Source organism: Paralichthys olivaceus, chromosome 4 (assembly GCF_024713975.1).
Source record: "Paralichthys olivaceus isolate ysfri-2021 chromosome 4, ASM2471397v2, whole genome shotgun sequence".
Classification (NCBI taxonomy): Eukaryota; Metazoa; Chordata; class Actinopteri; order Pleuronectiformes; family Paralichthyidae; genus Paralichthys; species Paralichthys olivaceus.
The window spans coordinates 9,499,155-9,518,444 of NC_091096.1; the positions used below are offsets into that span (position 1 = coordinate 9,499,155).

The 19,290-nt window shown below is 39.3% G+C and overlaps 1 protein-coding gene across 3 annotated transcripts in view; it reads left to right on the forward strand.

Annotated features, from left to right (window-relative positions):
* The window catches only part of grid2 (glutamate receptor, ionotropic, delta 2), a 423,234-nt gene that overhangs the window by 251,219 nt on the left and 152,725 nt on the right, over positions 1-19,290 (forward strand). The gene's annotated exons all lie outside the window — the stretch shown is intronic.

Consider the following 19,290-nt stretch of genomic DNA (forward strand, 5'->3'; position numbering starts at 1 on the left):
ACTGTTGTACACATCAACATCCATTCATTAATGATACCGCTCATCCTTTAAGAGACACAGGGAGTCTGGAGCCCTGAACGGGTCCCTGACATATGAGCTGCTTTCAGACATGCACCAAACTCCTGATGATCTCCTGAAAATATCCATAGTGGTTGTTTGTGAGAATGCAAACGTCTGAGTCACTTGCTGCAGACGTTTTTGGAGTTTATCATGTCAGCCCCTTGCTAAAACTCTGAATAATGTCATAGTGGGTGTATATGAGAAGAGAGCATGAAAGTCTCTAGAGGATTCTATGCAATGAAGTGGGAACACGTTTTTAACATTTGACAATCTCCAAGCATCATTCTTCATATGTGAAGAGCAAACTCTGGATCCTGAGTTTTCCCAATGGTTCAAAATAGAGACAAATATCAATTCACAATCACACCTACTGTCAATTTCCAAGTCTCTTTATAACCTAACCCCATTATGCATGTCTTGTGGACTGTGGAAGGAAACTGGAGGAAATCCACGCAGAGAACATGCAAACTCCATGCATACATAATCATAACACACACTTTCAAGTGTCCTTTGTGTTTTCAAGGGAGTCTGGAAGATTTATGCTTCACAGGGCCATTCATGTACTACTAATGTGCAGAGTCTCACAGATGTTTATATGATCATCTACAAATGATCTAGATCAGCTAAATATCTCCCTAAACATGGCATTGCCCTCATTTACGTTTCCATAGGACATAGGCATATATTCCTCAGCTCCTCTCAGCTCCTCTCAGCTCTTCTCCCCCCGCTAGAACAGTATTTGTTCATAAATGCCCAAAAATTTGATTTTACGAATGTCATTAATCAGATCAAATGTCAGGAACCTTCGTTTTATTCTCAGTGGAGCTCACCTCCCACTACATGATTGATCTGTCTTTTGAGGTGGTCGCTGTTTCAGATGAGGCCGTCACAGACTCATAAATTCTCACCTTTACTCAGCCTGAGACATGGTAGAGTGCATGTTACTGTCTACCTCTCTCTCTGTCACTCTCTCTCTCTCTCTGTGATCTGTGGTAAAGTCAGTATTGATTTAACGTGCACAGTCACAGACGAGGCATACAGCTCATCCTACTTATATATATATACATACTATACCCTCCCACACACATTTCCCCTTGCACTCTTTATCTCTGCAGAAGAAGACAATTAGTGTACTTCCTTGTGCTCTTAAACATAAATGATGTGGAGGTCATGGCTGACAGCAATAGGCTCCTGCATTAGTTATGAATTCATAATTTGAAGTGGTAGGATGGGCTTAATCCCGTGTGTCATGTCCTCATCTCGGTTTAATTAAAAGTGACCTCGGAAAGAGCAATCACAATCTAATTTGGTTGGAGGCGTAACAGGGAGGGGGGGTGATAGATGGGGTGTTATTGTGTGTCTGTGAGTGCATTAGTGTCAGTATTTGTGTGTAGTTTTATGGCCTTGTGAGTGTGGAGACATACTGGAGTGAGTACACCGCGCTGGCCACAGGACTATGACGGAGTGTCTCAAGGTTTCACGCTCTTCGATCACACTGAGGAAATCTTAAACCTGGCTTTAAGTGATTTGTGACCAGTGGAGAGCAGAGAGACACCGAAACAAACCCAATAACAAATAGAATGGAAGCGAGAGCACATATCTCCGCCAAGGCCCCAGAGTCACATTTTAAATTCAATACATCCGCACTGAATTGTACACATGCATACAAATCAGTCTCTGATTTTTTCATCAAGATCTTTCTATTGTTTCTTTAGAAATTCACAAAAATGTTGAAAAGCGCCCTATCCCCAATGTTAAAAAGGTAAAAAAAAAAAAAATCCTCCATCCGTCCCCTGACCTGCACCAGGTGGTTCTTCCCTCACCCATACCGCATCCTTCCAAATTCTATTTTAATCCTGCTAACAAACAAACAAGATGAAACAGAAGAAAACATAACCTGCTTGGCTTCAGGGTTTTGTTTAGGTGTTCAGTGAATGATCAAAACGCAGATTTTCTTATCACATTAAAACTTTTCCCAAACTAAACTGCATGCTCTATTAAATTCAGAGGGTTGTGGTTGAACCAGTGTGTCGACCTATCACAGAGTGAGAAACTATTTAATGTTTCCTCTTTGCTTTTTCAGTGGCTAAGTTGGTTATTCTTTTTATAAAACTATGGCAAAATAAAAAGAGTAGATCAGACACACATATAATAGATAATTTACAATTTAAAATCAATACTATGTGTTTTCTTTAACCAAACTTGGATCATCTCTGTCCCTTCACACATGATTTACTGCGCTTGACCCCCAAAACAGGAGAGTTGATTGTTTCGAATAGGAAATAAGGCCTCTGATGAAATAAGGCAAGAATAAACTGAGCAAAGGGCCGAAAATATATTTAGAAACCGATGATTGAATATACCGTTATTATCACTTACTCAGTTGTTTTATGAGATCTGATACACAATAGATGTAGAAAATTGGTTTAGCTATTACACAATATAGAAGTGTCGGCCTCCATTTGAGTGTGGGGGCAGAAACCAAAAGAGTTTCTCTCTCCTTCGGGAAGGTTGATAAAGAAGTCTTTTAATCTAATTTAGTCAGACATCAAGTGGAGAGGGGTTTCTGAGATGAAGTGTCGGGAGATGCTAAAGATTGGTGGATAAGATTGATGACCGCATCTCTCCCTCTCTCTCTCTCTCTCTGCCTCCCTCCCTGGCAAGATGGTGAGGAGGGGTAAAGGAGAGAGGGATGGATACAAGGACTGAAAGGGAGACGCAGGCTGGTGGAGGGACATGTGGAGACAGACACAGATTACTAGGACCTTGATTTTTTTTCTCTATCAGATTATTTGTGAGGTCATTTGTCAGAGAGTGCACCTCCCATCCAGATGCATTAGGGACGGATGTAAGATACTGACTGAAAGCTGTGCCAAAATTATGTCAGTGGGCAAAAGGAAGTGAACGGGGAGATGAGAGATATAGCAAAGAGTGATTAGACAACAAAATGTAATGCAAGGAGGTGCCTAAATGTTACTTTATCTATAACATCTGACAAGTAGGTTTTGTTTTAAACTTAAATTACATTTTTATTTTTGTACAATTGTATCCTTGCACAACTATAATTGTCCAAACTGTGTGACTGGACATAAAAGAAAAACAAAGGAAGGAAAGCAAAGTGAGATAAATAAAACAAGGGACAAAATATTTTACAGATGAACACAGAAACAAATACAGGGGAAAGGAGCTTAAAACTAAATGTGGTGAAGAGAAATATGCTATAGTCTCTTAACATACCACTGTACAGACCACTGGCTCTCTTTCATTTGTGAAAGTTGTGAAAGTTCTGGGTTCAACCTTCACCGTGTGTAGGGTGGACTAGTTATGTTTTTGTCTAGTTGGTTAGGCCCGTGTCAAATAGCTTGAAATCTGAATCAAAGACTGTATATAAAGATGGACGACACGTCTCTACTTCCTCTCACTGTTCAGAAATGGAGCCAAAATATCCCAGATACTAACGCTGCCATCTTACAAATGTGGAGCCAGAGTCCGTGCAGTAATCACCATGGAGAGGAGCTGCTATGTTGAGGTTCTACTGATATATGTGCTCTAAAAAATCAGTCACCCTGCTTTTATCGTATCAAACAACTACTTAAAACTAGACTAAATGGAAAAATTAACACTAGAACATACGATAAGAATGATAAGAATTATCTAATGCGTCAGATACTATCTTTGAAAAATATGATTTGACGTGTACTTTGACTTTATAGTTTGGCCCATGTCCCATCCACTAACATGACAGGGTTTATGACTGATACTTGCAATTGAGGCCCTTTGGCTGTCATGTCATCCATCTTCATAAACAGTCCAACCTGAATCCACGAGACAGATAATGCTGAATTGACAGGTTGACCGACTTTGCACCTCCAAGTCCTCATGAGCAAAACTGTAAGAAAGACGGGTTTAAAGCCAACCTGTGATATTCAGATGGTAGATAAGGGTTATTATTAGTCTACTTGATCAACTCTGTCTTATACTGACTTAGGTTCTAGTCTCTCTCCTTGCCTTCCTGTGGTTTGTGTGTTTTATATCACAATCCTCTTGTGAGCCCAGCAGAAAAAGGCCAACTCAACATTTGCTGGGTTCTCGTTAGAACGTCTTCCACCATGCACGTTTTTGCATTTTACCACACAAGTACACCTATATATTCTCAAAACCAAGAGGCTCATTCAGATTTCTGCATTATTTAACATTTCACTGCTTGCCTTTTTCAGTCGAGTGCACGTGGGTGAATGTAGCAGTCACTGCCAACAATGTTTCTTGCGGGTACATGTCTCTATTCCACCCACTGCATGTAGACAGAGGCGGAAAGTAGGTTTCTTGCCTTGGGACCACTGTCTTATTAAAAATATTACTTGTCATGAGTTATGGATGTCTTTCCTGGACTTAGTCAGCTCATAAAGGACCAATAATGAATCCAAGACGACAGATATCTTTACCGTTGTTGCTATGACATTTTCTCATCGGTGAAATATGCCTGTGATGCTTGGTAACTAAAACATGAGGCAATTAAAATGGAGATGATTATAATATATATAAAATCCTACAATATAGGTCATAATAAAGTCATATAATCTAATCTAACCATTAATTATGTATTAATCCCACACATGACAATGATCTTGCTGCAGTAACAATATATGGTTACGGTAGATTATGCCATTAACCAGTCTAGCCTGCAGTACAAGGTTAAACTAAGAGGAGACATGACTGAACAGCCTTTTTATATTAATCTGGAAGAAAACCAAAATGCTTTGCTATTGATAGGATGCTGATATGTAAAAGAAAGTCATTGTACTGTCTATCTGCGTTCCACACACTGCTGTGCTAAAGCCACGTCTTGGCAGAAGTAGCATGAAATAATGAGCCAATGAATATTATATGAACTGAAGTATTAGTATTTGGAAAATAGACAACATTACCCTGAGTCAAAATGTATTCAGGCGGAATTAGTATTCTGTTTCACATTCTCTGTCACACACATACGCACATAGGCATCATATTATATATGCAAAGAAGTGGAAAACATGAATTTTGCCATTTGATCTCAAAACCGTTAAAATTTTAAAACGATGTCATTTTGGGACTGTTTTCTCTTTAACTGACATTTCTCACTTGAAGGACCATCAAACAGGTCGCAGATTATTCCAGAGATGACAGATGTTGCAAATGAAACATGAAGGAAAATATTCTGGATAAGACACATTGAATAATGTATTCCTCAATATGGCTGCATCCACTGCAAACTTTTTAGCCCTAGTGAAGCTTGATAATGTCTCTGTCTGCGTTTTTGAGTCACAGAGAAATTACAGGGACATGGTCAAGAGCTAGCACTAACCCTAACCCTGACCACAATATGACACCAACATAGTGTGTGTGTGTGTGTGTGTGTGTGTGATCTGGGTATAAATCATGTTGTTTTGTTGGGATCTCAATCTGTTAACACAGTCACGTTATATTGTCCGGGTAAAGTTTAAGGTTAAGCAAGTAAGGTAAGTCTTCAGGAAACATGTCAATGCAATGTCCTCCAAAGCCAAGGAGAAACAGTCGTGTGGGTGTGTGTGTGTGTGTGTGTGTGTGTGTGTGTGTGTGTGTGTGTGTGTGTGTGTGTGTGTGTGTGTGTGTGTGTGCGCGCGCAATAATGAAAGAAAAATGTGGCCCTGGAGACACCTGCTGTGGTGGTTGGAGGCTGTTTTCTGGTACTTACACATCTGTCACCATAATGGCAGAACTGTGCAAAATAGAGTCACTAAACTTTACAGGCATTTAACTGAGAACAAAATAAGGCAGAATTTAAAGATGGGTTTGGTCCGAGCCATGATTACTGAGTACTAATGTATCAGTATTGTTATGACTTCTAAGTACTCATGGGTCAGTTCAGATATAAAATGCTAGTAAAGGCCGTGTAATATATGCTCCTCTCTTCTCCTGTCTGGAATGGCCTGAAGAAAAGGAATTTGGAACAGGAGGAACTCTGAAGTAAGTTTACAGTGGGTGAAATGCTGTTATTATGGACAGGGTGGGTGGCTGTGCTGCAAGCTGTGTTTTAAAAAGTTGTTGAGCTGTTGTTCAAGAGTACTTTTTCTTCGACTGTCTCGCTGCGTTCACTGCTGTCTATCTATGTTTCTATTCTAAATAGTAGCAAACAACCCTATAGGGTAGGGTCGTCACATTAAATCCTGCAAAAACCTGTTAAAGTCTGGAGAAAAATCTGCCCAATTGACCAAAGAATAGTAGAAACACAAGCAATTTGGACCTACACGTCAGTCTGCAGACATTTAACAGCCACTAGCAGAATGTGCTGACTTTGAAACAGGGCTGACTTTCAAATATTTGATCTCTGCGTGTTCAAAGCTTCAAGGAGAGATCCCATATTTAATGCACGACTTACAGATGCTTCGGTCACATGTGAAAAATTGAGCGAAAGGGATGAAATTGCACGCTAAATGCAATGAATGAATGAATACAAAGAGAATGTACATTCAGGTTTGAGACAGAGGGTAGTTACTTAAAATAACTAATTCTTTGTTATTTGATGGGGTGAGAGAGGCAGCTTCACTTTTCATCATGTTCATTGAAAACAGACTTCAGTAACTGAGCAATTTCACAGTTGTTACTACTGTATATGAGAAATTATCCTTCTGACTGGGTGTGTGGGTGCCGTGCAACTGATTGTCCCCTTCACAAACGTATATATTCTTCACTTCTACATATAAATCTTGCAAAATATTTTCGCAAGGTTTTGCTGAATGAATCAAGTAATTTAAGGTGTTGCTGTAGTTTATCAAGAGATTTTACTGAGCCTTCAGTCAGGAAACACAGCCAGGAAGCGACTTAGGAGAAGACAATTGTTTCCCATATTTACATCAACTCTGATTCAACACAGATGAGATGTGGAAACATTAAATTGGTCAATTTAAATAAATAGTAGTCATCACTCAGACACCCCACACACACCTTTTTCTTTTTTTAACTAATTATTCACGGCAATGATGGGACGGTATCAACCACAATATAAAATGAAACATAAACAAACAAGCAGGTATCATTTTATAGCAAATAGTGATAACTATCATACAGAAGATAATAATTATGTTGTAACAGGGAAACACATTCTCCTTGACTTTGGTAGAACAGAACCAAGTGCCAGGCTTGTATTGTTAAACAGCACCAGTTGAAATTTGTCTTGTGGTACAATTCTGAATTCAGTAAAATTCACTCTCAACAATCATCCCAGAGGGGTCAGGTTTTGCAGACTTCCACTGCCAGTGGAGCTTTAAATCAGATGTTGTGATGCTGCCCTGCTTCACTGCCAATGATGAATATGTATTTTCTCATCAACACCCTGTGCATGAATTTTCCAATAATGAATTGCCTCTTATTCACTTTCGGTCCAAAGAGCCATTCAATATGTAACTGTGAGAGAAAATGTGGCCTGTCAATTACAGTCGAAAGGGGATTTCTGCAGGATACCTACTGTTTATATTATATTATAATAAAAGAATCTGGGATATAATAAACAAACAGATTTAGTAGCATCCACTCAACTTAGTTAAAAGTCCCCTTTATATCACTCATGATACTCTGTCTTTCTCTTGTATCTTCCTGTTCTATGGTGGATTTACGTTGATGGGGATTTATGATCCGGCTGACTTAATTGTTAATCATGCTGAGTACGCTCACACGAAGAATTACTGTGTCAAAGGACTTTTTGATTAAATGTCAATGTCTTTTAAATTGAATGGAAACTGGAGAAATTCTAACATGGAAATATATGACAGGAGTTCGATAGTCAATAAGCTCTCATCCGTTGTGCTTTTACTTACTGACATGTGAAGGCCAATCTCTCAGTCACACATTAACTGAACTTTTTCCACACTCAGCTGTTGAGGGCAGTGGGTTGGCCAGGTGTGGTCAGAATGAATTGAAAGGTTTAAAATGACAGTGATTTACATGTTAATGTGTCGGTGGTTTGACTGAGTTCTTTGACTTATTGAGGTTTCCTTCATTTGGGTTTTGCACCCAAATACAATTAGGCATCTCTCCTATGATGTCTTTGCTTTGGCGATGGGGCATGAAGAACAAATACTGACATTTGTGGGACAGTGTCAGAGATATATGGAGGAGAGGAAGTAAAATGGAGAGGAGGCATTCATGATAGAATGACAGACGAGGAGAATGTGGACAGGAGGGCACTGAGGTTCAAGCGATGACAAATAAAGGGGATTTGAAGAAAGATGACTGACAGGAAAATCGGTATACAGGTAAAGAAGTTGGGGTAGGTATGAAGGTAAAGTTGAAAGATGAGGAGGGTAAAATATAAAGAAAAGAATGGAGTAAAAATGGAAGGGTAAGTATTGTAAAGTTAACGGAGGCTTGTAACTTTGTGACATCACAAACTTATGGAAGTCATTTAAGCCACAGCTTCTGGATACAAGCTCTGTGCATTGCTCTGACGATTGAGTGCTTTGACTTTCACAGTGTTCACACACCACCTAGACCTTCTTTGTAATAAATAAATGACACAAGAAGCTCATTTTCTATGATAGCGGGCCTTTAATGCTCATATACATGGCTCAGATCTTTATGACTCTGAAATGTGTGTGTTCCTTATTAGAGGTCAGTGAGAAAGTGATTCAGAAGGGCAAGGTGAAAAGGCAGGATAGAAAAAGGAAAACATAAATGGATGATTTAAGTGCGAAGGGTGAACATGTGAAGAGCAAATTAATAGAAAATGTAAAGAGAAATAGTGTTAGTGTGAACACACACACACACATGCAAATATGACTTCCTTACTTAAGTTTTACTTAAGTTAAGTTAATGATAAATGCCAAAAATAAATCTTGTGTTGGAAACATTTTATTATGATCCTCAGTAAAGTTGAGTTCACACTACATGATAAATCTTTATCATCTTTTGAGATCAATTCAAAGTCAAAGTCCACTTTATTGTCAATTCTTCCATATATGTAAAGGACATAAATGGGATTGAAATGTGGTTTCTCTTTAATCACTGGTGTAAGCAGAACATAGAAGTATGCAAAATATGAAGTACTCAACAAAAAGATCAGAACATAGTATGCAGAAAAAAGGCCCAGGGTAGATACAGTATGTGCAGTGCAGATGTAAGATGGTTGCTGTGTCAGATTAGGCGATCACAGAGTCATAAATTCTTACGCTCACTCAGCCCGAGAGACATTGCAGACTACATTTAATCATCTGCCTCTCTCTCAGGTCCACTTGTACCCTGTCAGTCAAAAATCTGCATTACTAAAATATAAAGTAACTAGCACATCACATTTCTCTCTCCACTCAGACTTTAATTTAAAATGCATTAGGCCATGCTAAAAGAGAAGGTACAGACCTGCACATGTTGTGTTGACATTTCTAGTAAGAATGTGTTCACAGTCTTGATGCAGTGAAGGTGAACCCTGTTTCCTAGAATGCAGAAAGAGGACGTGAGTGTAAAGGTCATACCCAGATGATTGGAACTGATTTCACTAAAATGAAAGACAATATAATTTCACTTTAGCTGTGGCATATTCATATTTGACAGAAAGTCTCACAGGAATTGTCAAACCCTGCAACATGAAAGAAATTCTTTTTGTTGAGACATCCCAGACAGTTCTTTTACTGTCGACCACTGTGACACTTTGCCTCTCTTTCACTCATCCACATACTCACCCATAAAACAATGAGACCAAGCTGCAACATGCTGACGTAACCTGAAGCAACCGTGTTCAATGTGTTGCTTCAGATACTTTAGCATGTAGACTGGAGGATCTGGGGATCAAACTGTCAATGCTGTGTTTTGTTGGACACCATTGTGCACAGCTGTTCTCACAGCTTTTGGAGCTTAATTATCTGAACTCAATCTAACCAACACAATCCTTTTGCTGTAGTGTCCATCTCTCTCTAAAGTCCATGTATCTCTGAGGATGTTTCACCAATGTTGTACGGCATGAGAATATTTGTATTCGGACCACTCACACACACATACACACACATGCTCTCTTCATAAGAGAGACAGATTTCTCTACCACCATTTCCCAGCGCAGTTAAAAGGGCACTTCAGGGGCCTGGCTGTAGTTCTCTCCTTGAACTTTATCACCAGACAGAGATGGCATTATGTTCTTATCTCAACAAACAGGATGTGTGTATGTGTGTGTTTGCCTGTGATGCACAATGACATTAAGGTTTTATCTGAGCACATGGAGGTGGAAGCACAATGATTATGGAGCACTACTGTTAAAGGACTGAAAGGTTGGTCATTTGTGTGTGTCTCTGTGTGTGTGTCTCTGTGTCTCTGTGTGTGTGTGTGTGTGTGCATGTGTGTGTGTGTGTGTGTGTGTAAAGAACACCAAAGGTTAGCACTATTGACTGCCACCAGTACAGCCACTAATGGGGATGCCAGTTAGTACTTTAGAAATGATACAGATTAGTGTATGCGCATATATGTGTGTGTGTGTGTGGGTGAGCTTCCTTCACATGTTGTTCTCCAATGTGCTTATCTGTTGTCTGTTTCTCTCTCCTCTCTCCCTGCTACACATGTGATAACACACACACACTGTGCTGTACCTCACCAACACACTTTCAATGCACTCGATGCCCTACGAGCATCCTTTAGATCCCTCTTCCAATATATTTCCATCTCTATGAATCTATCTTGACTTCTTTAAAATGTGTATCTCCCTTGACACACACGCACACAGAAGTGTAGTACAGGGTATATGCAGGTATACCTTCTTATTTTTCAGTCAGTGCTGGGTATAACCTCATCTACATCGCCGCTCTGTATTATTCAGTTGTGGCCTGCAAGACTTGTTTTTTTACACTGACTGTGATATGCATGATTCGTCAGGATGTTAGTTAGTTGGTATTATTATGCTCATGGAAAGTCTTTGTGTCTGTCATTACATTATGATGATTATCAGGCAAAGCCAATTAGAGACATAGAATGGTGGGTTACACTTTCATTTCACCATCCTGGGAGATATAACTATTGCCTGCTGCCTACCTGTCATTTTGTTTTCCCTCAGTAATAGCGATGAAAGTGTACGTGGCTTCTTTTTGAATATTCAATTAATGAAATTACAGGCAAGATGAAACAAACTTCTCAAATAGTTTTTCCTTTGGGATTACAAAAAGCCTTGCGATGCTGAGTCAGTGCCTGACGCTAACGTACGTCACACCTCCTCAGTTGGAGAGGATCTACGGTCTTTGAGCCAGTGTTGATAGCTAAATTTGCATCTTCCCTGTGGCTAATGTTGATTTCATTATAAGCCCTTAAATCAAGTAGCAGCAGTCAAGTAAAAAACAACCACGTCCATATTTGATAGTATTGAATATCCAAGAGCATTTTTACATGTCACCGTTGGTAACACCAGCCATTTATCAATTTTTGGACTGAAGTGCCCAAAAAAATCAGAGTATAGATTAAAAGTATATCCACTTGTCCCGGCAGCACCATTACCCACAAACACACACACACACCTGCACAACTGTTTTAATTCCGCATTGCATGCGTCTCAATACACGCCACAGATCATTATATCAAATGATGACACACACCTACAAACACAACAAAGCCATGCATTATTCATGAGATGGGTAACAGAGGTGAGTGTGTGTGTTTAGAGGGAAACAATGGAGTAAGTGGGATGAAAAAATGAAATGCTTTCCTTCCATCCTCCTACCACCCCCCCACCCCTCTATTTCAGCTGCTTGGATTATGGAACACAATTTGGGCTGATGCATCCTCTGGTAATTTCAGCACTCAATTCCTAATAGGATTTGTGCTGTTGAAGATGTATTAGATGTGAAATTGGAATTGTCTCAGATGAAAGAGAAGGAGATCGGAAAGGGGAGGAAAAAGAGAAGAGAGGGAGCGAAAGAGTTGAAGCACAATGAAATCAGAAATGAAAAAGTGCAGGCGGACAACGTGCGCAGTGAAGAAAAACAAATGGGAGATGATCGTGGATCTGCGACCCAGGGAAAAGAAACAGATAAAAGCATGGGATGTTTCAATTGAAGCCAGAGTTCCTGTAAGTACTGCTGACAATAAAACAAGAGTCTGTCTTTTCCAAAAGCCTCTTACTCTGTATGGCTGGATGGCCACAACAGCATAGTGGCATTTAAGACGAGCGTCTGACATCTTCACTCTTGTGGAATTCAATCTGTGTTTGTTTTTAATTGTTGGAAAGAGCGCTCATATTATCAACCTGCCAGCAGATACAGATATCTGAACAGTAAGAATATAAGGGAGTGAGTTGAGCTCTGTGTGCCACCGGTGTTCAGTAATTGAAAGATGTGGTGTTGTGATTACAATTAGTTTTTTTTGCTGTAACAAGAGCCTGATCAGGTAAAGAGGGCATATCAGTATCTGTGCTTGTAGATAAGCAAACTTCAGTTTTAAAGAGTAAACAAACACTTTGGCTTTTTGAAACTGTGTCATTATGTAGTTTGTCTTTTCACAATTTTCCTTGAGAGGTGTAGAATGATCAATACAATGTTTACACAGAAACACATAAAAGATGTGCATTTATGTTTACATTTGCGTAAAAAAGATCTTTGTATATTTAAATGTATTCAATTAGTTCATAACTCTGAGGCACAAATGTGTCAATCAGTGGAATTCAGCCACAAACACTCGAGAACAGAGACTCTGTTCAGGAACAAAGTGCAAAGCACTGTTTTATTTCACACTGTCTGTAAAACTGAGACCGTCGTCGGCATATAAAGAGACAGCATTAGTGAAAAGACATGTTTTCTAGAGAAGCAACCTCTTTTATGAACGACAGCAGCGAGGATGAAAGTAGTGTCATATACTTCTGCACCAGTCCCCATGCAATGTCTATATACCCTACGGTCAATTTAGATTTTCTTTGTAACTTTGAAGCTGATCTTTTAACCGTGTTCATGTTTCATGTTATTCTAGCACGTGGTATCTTTTTTGATGGTTCAATCCAAGTATCGCACGGTATAATCCACTCTGTGTGTAATCTTGCTGACTGCAGCTGGAACTGAGTTCTGTTCAATGATGAAAACTGACAACTCTGCTATGCTATTTCGAACCCCCACACACACACACAATTTTGTCCCATTTAGAAATACTCTAACCCATGCAGTCCGTCTGCTGTGTGTGTGGGTTTGTGCGTGCATGTCCGCGCCTGGTATTTTCTCCAGTAAGTAAAACTCATCCATTCATTTCATTCTACATTGATTACTTTGCCTGTCACATAAAATCCGAGAGAGCTTGGACTGCACTTTGAAATAACTTGCAGTGCAGTTTCATGTCACCACACTATTTCAGCATTTTTTATAAATTACCGATTGGCCCAGGAGGAGGGTTGTAATTATATGTCAAAAGCAGGTACCATATTTGTTACTGATTGGCCCAGAAGGGGAGGCATAATTCCTGGACAGATGCTACATTCACTGCTCCCTTTTGGTTCAATTTTTCATCTCACCTTTTATTTTAGGTGTTATTTCCCATGTTCACCTCTTTACACTCACACTTTCTTTTGTTTTTTCCTCCTGTCTCTATCATTTACAGTTGTGTTCTCCTCAGACTCTTGGTGGTGTGGTGATCACACAACATTTTTCTTTTCTTAATGCATTTGAAGATGCATTTCGCTCTCTTTTTCTCTCAGATACACAAACATACACTGTAACAAATGCTTGGCATCTTGTCATGTTATCTCCTGTTCTCTGGTCTCAGTAATAGGGTCAGGCTCAGGGTCAACTAGTCTCTCAACTGCAGGGCTCTGCAGGAAATAGAGGAATACATTGATTTTATAATTGAGGCGCTGGAAGATGTAATCTGTCTTTAGGGTCAGTTGAGTATTATCTCTGCGTTGCTTTGATTTTAGGTCACAACGTCCTGTGGCTTTGATTTGCAGAGGGTCTTTCGTAACAGACTTTATGACCTTTATTTATGAAGCATCTCTGCATGCTCCCAACATGGAGTTTCTTAAGTGAATGAATGCAATTGAATTTACTGATGGAATTTTTATGTTTGTCCCAGTAGGTAAGGTGTAGCTTTAATGTGGTGGATATAGTTTCCTTGATACAGATTTTCTCTAAAATTGGGCTAAGACCACATTGAATTTCAAAAGTTTTTAATGGATTTCAGTTCAATGCTAGTTAAATTCATTGCAGCAATGTATTAATATTCATCACTTGTCTTTTTAAAATATGCTAGAACATGTGTGCATGTGTATCATCATGATTGATCACTTGAGACCTGATTAAAGATTAGCACAGTTCTGCAGAGCTGCTAAACAGAGGACAAAGGATGATGGTTTGATTTTTGAGCCCTGTAGTATCAAACCTCAACTCCATAATGTATGAAATATACCAAAACAAGAGCAAAGATGAAACTATTATCTTCATTTTAGATTTTTAGATTATGTTTTGGATGATGAAAACAAAATGACTCAGGAAAACGTGAATATATTTGCAGTCTTTCTCACAGAGTTAATCTATGGTGGTAGCAGAGGTGCACGTACACATGCACAGACTTAACATTGAAAGAGAACTGCATTAATGCCTCTTGTGGGTACATTTATCATTTCAGCTGAATCTGTGAGGTCTACATGGGTGGTAACTACTTTATGGAAGGTAGTTTAAGTTTGTGGCCATTGTTACATATAAACAGCAATGGAGCAAAACACCAAGTTAGAGATCTCTTTATGATAATGAACAAATTAAAATATGGCAGAGTGCAACAGTGAATGGAAACACTGATTAAAATGGGTTTGGTATTGGTTTTCTCCTTCATGTCAAAATATTTGTTATCATAATTAAGTATTTTTATCCTTAGGTGACGCCGACATCATCACACCTTTCGTCTCCCCTGCTGATATTTCATTTTAGAGAAAATAATTGAGAATGTTTTAAAATAGTTACTTCCTTTGGGAATAATTTGCTGCAAATATTGTCTCAGTAATGCAAAAGTGATGCTGTATAGAGTGTTAAGTTTCATCAAAGTAAGAGAGGCACATGGCGTTTATCCATGAAATATCAAAACAATCTCAACAATAGAACAATATCCAAGGGTCAATTAACTTTGAATTGAGTACATTTAGAATTAATGAATTAGCCCAATTTCATGGGTGAGAGCATCCTCTTGCAGAATTGCTAAGACTGGTTTTGTAACATCATAGCAGAGAGTTTCTGTAAGGAACTCTTGTAAAGCTAAGCTGTGGAAATAATAATTCTGTCATTAAAGGGGTTTATGCCAAGCTGCAGGCGGTTCAGAGTTACCTGTAAAACATAAGTGTGCAGTGGGGTCAGCCCCTCCGGTTGACAACTTTAGCATATGCTTCACCCCCCTGAGGCCAGATCAGATGTGTAATTGAGGCACATAACATCTGCTGCTCTTCACCATATACAGCTGGTTATTCCCTTCATTGCTCGCTCATTCAAACACCAGTCTATCATGCCGTGACACTAATATGACCTTTCTCTCTCCTCCCAGAGGTACGAGCTTAATCTCGTCTTGTGAAGTTCCTACACCAACACTGCTTGGACTTATTCTGCCTATGCAAGAATATGTCTCACAGTGAACCCATACGCAAAGATCGCAAACTCTAATACTCCTAAGCTCCAACCTGGATGTTCCCTGGCTGCATGTTCCAACAAACCCAAGGCATAATTTCTGTGAAATGAAACCTTATTTTAGCAAGGATTAGAAAGAATGAACTGCACTGTTAAATAGCAGTAGAACAGCTAGATAGACTTTGACCAAGCGAGGTTGACAACAACAAACCTCCTCTCAGTGTTACACATTATCATTTAAGAATGAGCAAGTGAATTCTAAATGACAAAAGAACACATATAAATGGCGAGGAACAAGGATCACACTTGCTTTGTGCAGTGCTGGTATTTTAGGGATTTTTCCAGTGCTGTTAAATTACAGCTTTGTTCCTCTGTCAATGTTTTTTAGGATTACAACACTGATGAATAGCTGTATGAGTGCTGAATTGTTATTGACTCAAAGGCTCATCATTCTTCTATTGTTGTTATCAGTTTTGTCATTGGAACATTATTTCCCAGCAGAGATCAGGTGGGCTTTGTTATGTGTTGTTTTGTTTGTGTATTTCTGCCCTTTGCTTTTGTACATTATCCAATCCTGCATCGTTTGACTCCTGAGACTAAGGACACTTTTACACCTACCTTGTTTGGTCTGCACTATCTAACTTTTTGGTTTGGTCTGGACTAAAAATAACAGATGTGAAAGGTGCCTCAGACCATTGTCTGGACAGACGAATTTAGTCCAGTTGGGAACATTTGCAGTCTGAATACACTTTTTCAGATTGTTTGAAATATTACTTTAATTGCAGGAATTTCAGAAAGCATTAGACAAGAGAAGAAGCTGCAAAAGCAAAAACCATTGTCTCTCCAGAATGGCAGGATGTTTGGTGCATCTGAACAATTCTGGATTATTGTGCCTAAAGTTGGTTATGCCAGTAGAAAACCATTATGGCATAACAATAGCCATAACATTTTAAAGAAATGAACCGCTTTATTAATTATATCCATTGAAAAGGAAAGACAACTTCCCGCAGAATTGACAACACATCGATGTGAGATGCTCGCCCATCCACAAACCAATCACTTTCAGTGTAACCCCCTATGTGGGCTGCATCTACAGCTACGGTAACAGGACATGCTTACGTCAGGTCTTCAGTGCGCTACATTACAATGAAAAACCTAAACTTACTGGATCAGATGTAAACAATGTAACAAATACTTGAAATTTCAGTTGTGAAAATGTCACAAAAATACAATAATAGTCTTGGTGTGTGAATATGTGCAGCAGGACATAAGTTTATAGTGAAGACAGAGTGTGTATTGTGTTGTTTCCTCTGTTCATATGCTGTACATGTGTGCTTTTGTGCATGATTGACACACCTATACCTGGTGCCATGAGCAGTTGACCTGCGGTGTATTCTTCATATAGTGCAGTCAGGGAGAGGAGTAGTGGAAGTGACAGATGGAAGGATGGATGGCATACAGATCAGAAGAGGTCAAGGAATCATTTTATATAGGGTGAAAGATTAGTCAACCTGGAGAAGCCGAGCTGGCTCACCAAAACACTTCAGCAGCTCAGATGCACACATGAACACACACTTGTTCTACCTCTCTATCACAGACACACAAGTATTATTCCCTCTCCTGTGTCCGTCCATCTATCTCCATCTACTTTGCTCTCATAATCTCAGACAAACATTTGCTCAGCCCACTTCTCTCATCTGACCTTGCCACAGGCAATTTCACTTGGTATGAGTTCTGACATTTTAGGGCGTGGGTTAATCTTTTAATTCACCTGTGTTCTGCTCTCTTCTGGCCTGTGTTTCCCTGCACTGACATGACCTCCATCAGTCGAGCCACAGAGCTAATGCGGCACGTTTTTTGTTGTTGCCATGATTGTTGTAAAGATGTTTTACAGAGGCCAATAAAAGCCTGTCATGTAAAGATGATTGTCTGTTCTTTAAGCTCATATTCTACTTTTAAACATATATACTGATATTGCAACAAGAAGAGTAAACAGCTCTACTTTAAATAACTGTCTTGTGCTTCCATGTGTAAAATATCTTCAGAGTCTTGTTAAATATTTTACTATTGTAGCCCCAGTGGGTTTTTGTTTAGTAGGTGTACAGAATATTTATCAAGTGACAGGTGTAAGTTTGACATGGTAGTGGGTGATAAATTCATTGCATGCCATGATTAAGTATTTCCAAATGTTTTATTGGCTGTTTGAGCAACATTAACATGACCTGTACCAACCAAACAGTTGTTTGTAGTAAAATCTATTTGCATCTTTTTTTTTCTAAAACTGGAAACACCCATTGCTCACTCAGAGTTTGTACCTACGATAAGGCCCGGCATCCCCCTTCAGAACCACATTTAAATATGTTATATCCAGATTTCCACTAATAAGCACAAACCCCATATTTATAATTTCCTGTGAGATTGGTGAAAAATGCATTGTTAGAGAGAGATGAAAAACAATCTTGGATCTGCATCTTTGTCTGGATTGGCAGCCGTACTTTTTGGGATTGGTCCATGTCCTAGCCTTCCACCAACTTTTCATTCTGCTGACAAACCAACCAACAAGCCTTTTACCTCTTTTGCTGAGGTAAAAGGCTTTTGAAACGCAAAAAAGATTCAAGTGACCTTTCAGTGAGTTCTTTGAATACAGCCAAGGATTAACTGACCATAAAGGATTCAAGGTTTAACCTTGAATCGTTTATTTATCTGAGCCAGTCAGTGATGTTTGCAGTAAACGGATTTGCAGTGACACAAATGCCTTTTGTCCTGTCAATATAGCATAATTTTATTTAATGTACAGTCTCATCCTATTAATGCTAAAGATTTTAAACTGATTACAAACAATGGCATGTGTAAGCACTATGCAGAATTTGAGCTTGTGAACTCAATTTGGATTGTTGCATGAACCAGATTCCTTCTATTGCTTGATGGGTATGTGGATATTTGATATGGGGTATAGACATGCATACAGGATGTGTGATGCATGAAAAAAGTCCTTTCCCCCTTTAGTACTGAATAAAGCTGATAGTAAATCAAATAAAGAACATATGCAAACACACACAGTCCCACACAAAACTGTTTACCTTAGACCTATCAAGACTGCTTATTCTATTTGTTCCAGCCATTGATCTGTTCATATCTAAATGTCAGGTTGCATATCCTCATATTTGCTGGGACTGGAGGTGGCAAAATGTGTGCAACTGTGTGTGTGTTTGCATGCCTGCACGTGTGTGTGTGTGTGGGTGTTAGCCTATACACTCCCTCTGTGGGTATGGCAGTGCTTGCAGCTGCGGTTTGATCAATAAACTGAAAGGCCATGTGCACACATACCCTCAACGTCTTGTGCTTTTGTGAACACACACACACACGGCTGAAAGATGATACATGTGTTGTGTGTTGGCCCTGTTACCCTTTGCCATCACAACACATACTATCAAAGACCTTTGCTGTCCTAGCATTATATTATGTGTCAGACAGAAAGAGAGGAGACGGGGAGGGCAATAGAGGTAAAGAGAGAAAGAGAGAAAACATATAGTGACGGAAAAATGTCTGCTGAAGGGACAAAAAAGGGAATGACTCTGCCGTTTTCCCCCCTTGTTTTCATCAGAATGTGAGTGATTGATCAATAACGCCGATGGTGTGTGTGGTGGGTGGGTGAACGAGCAGGCCG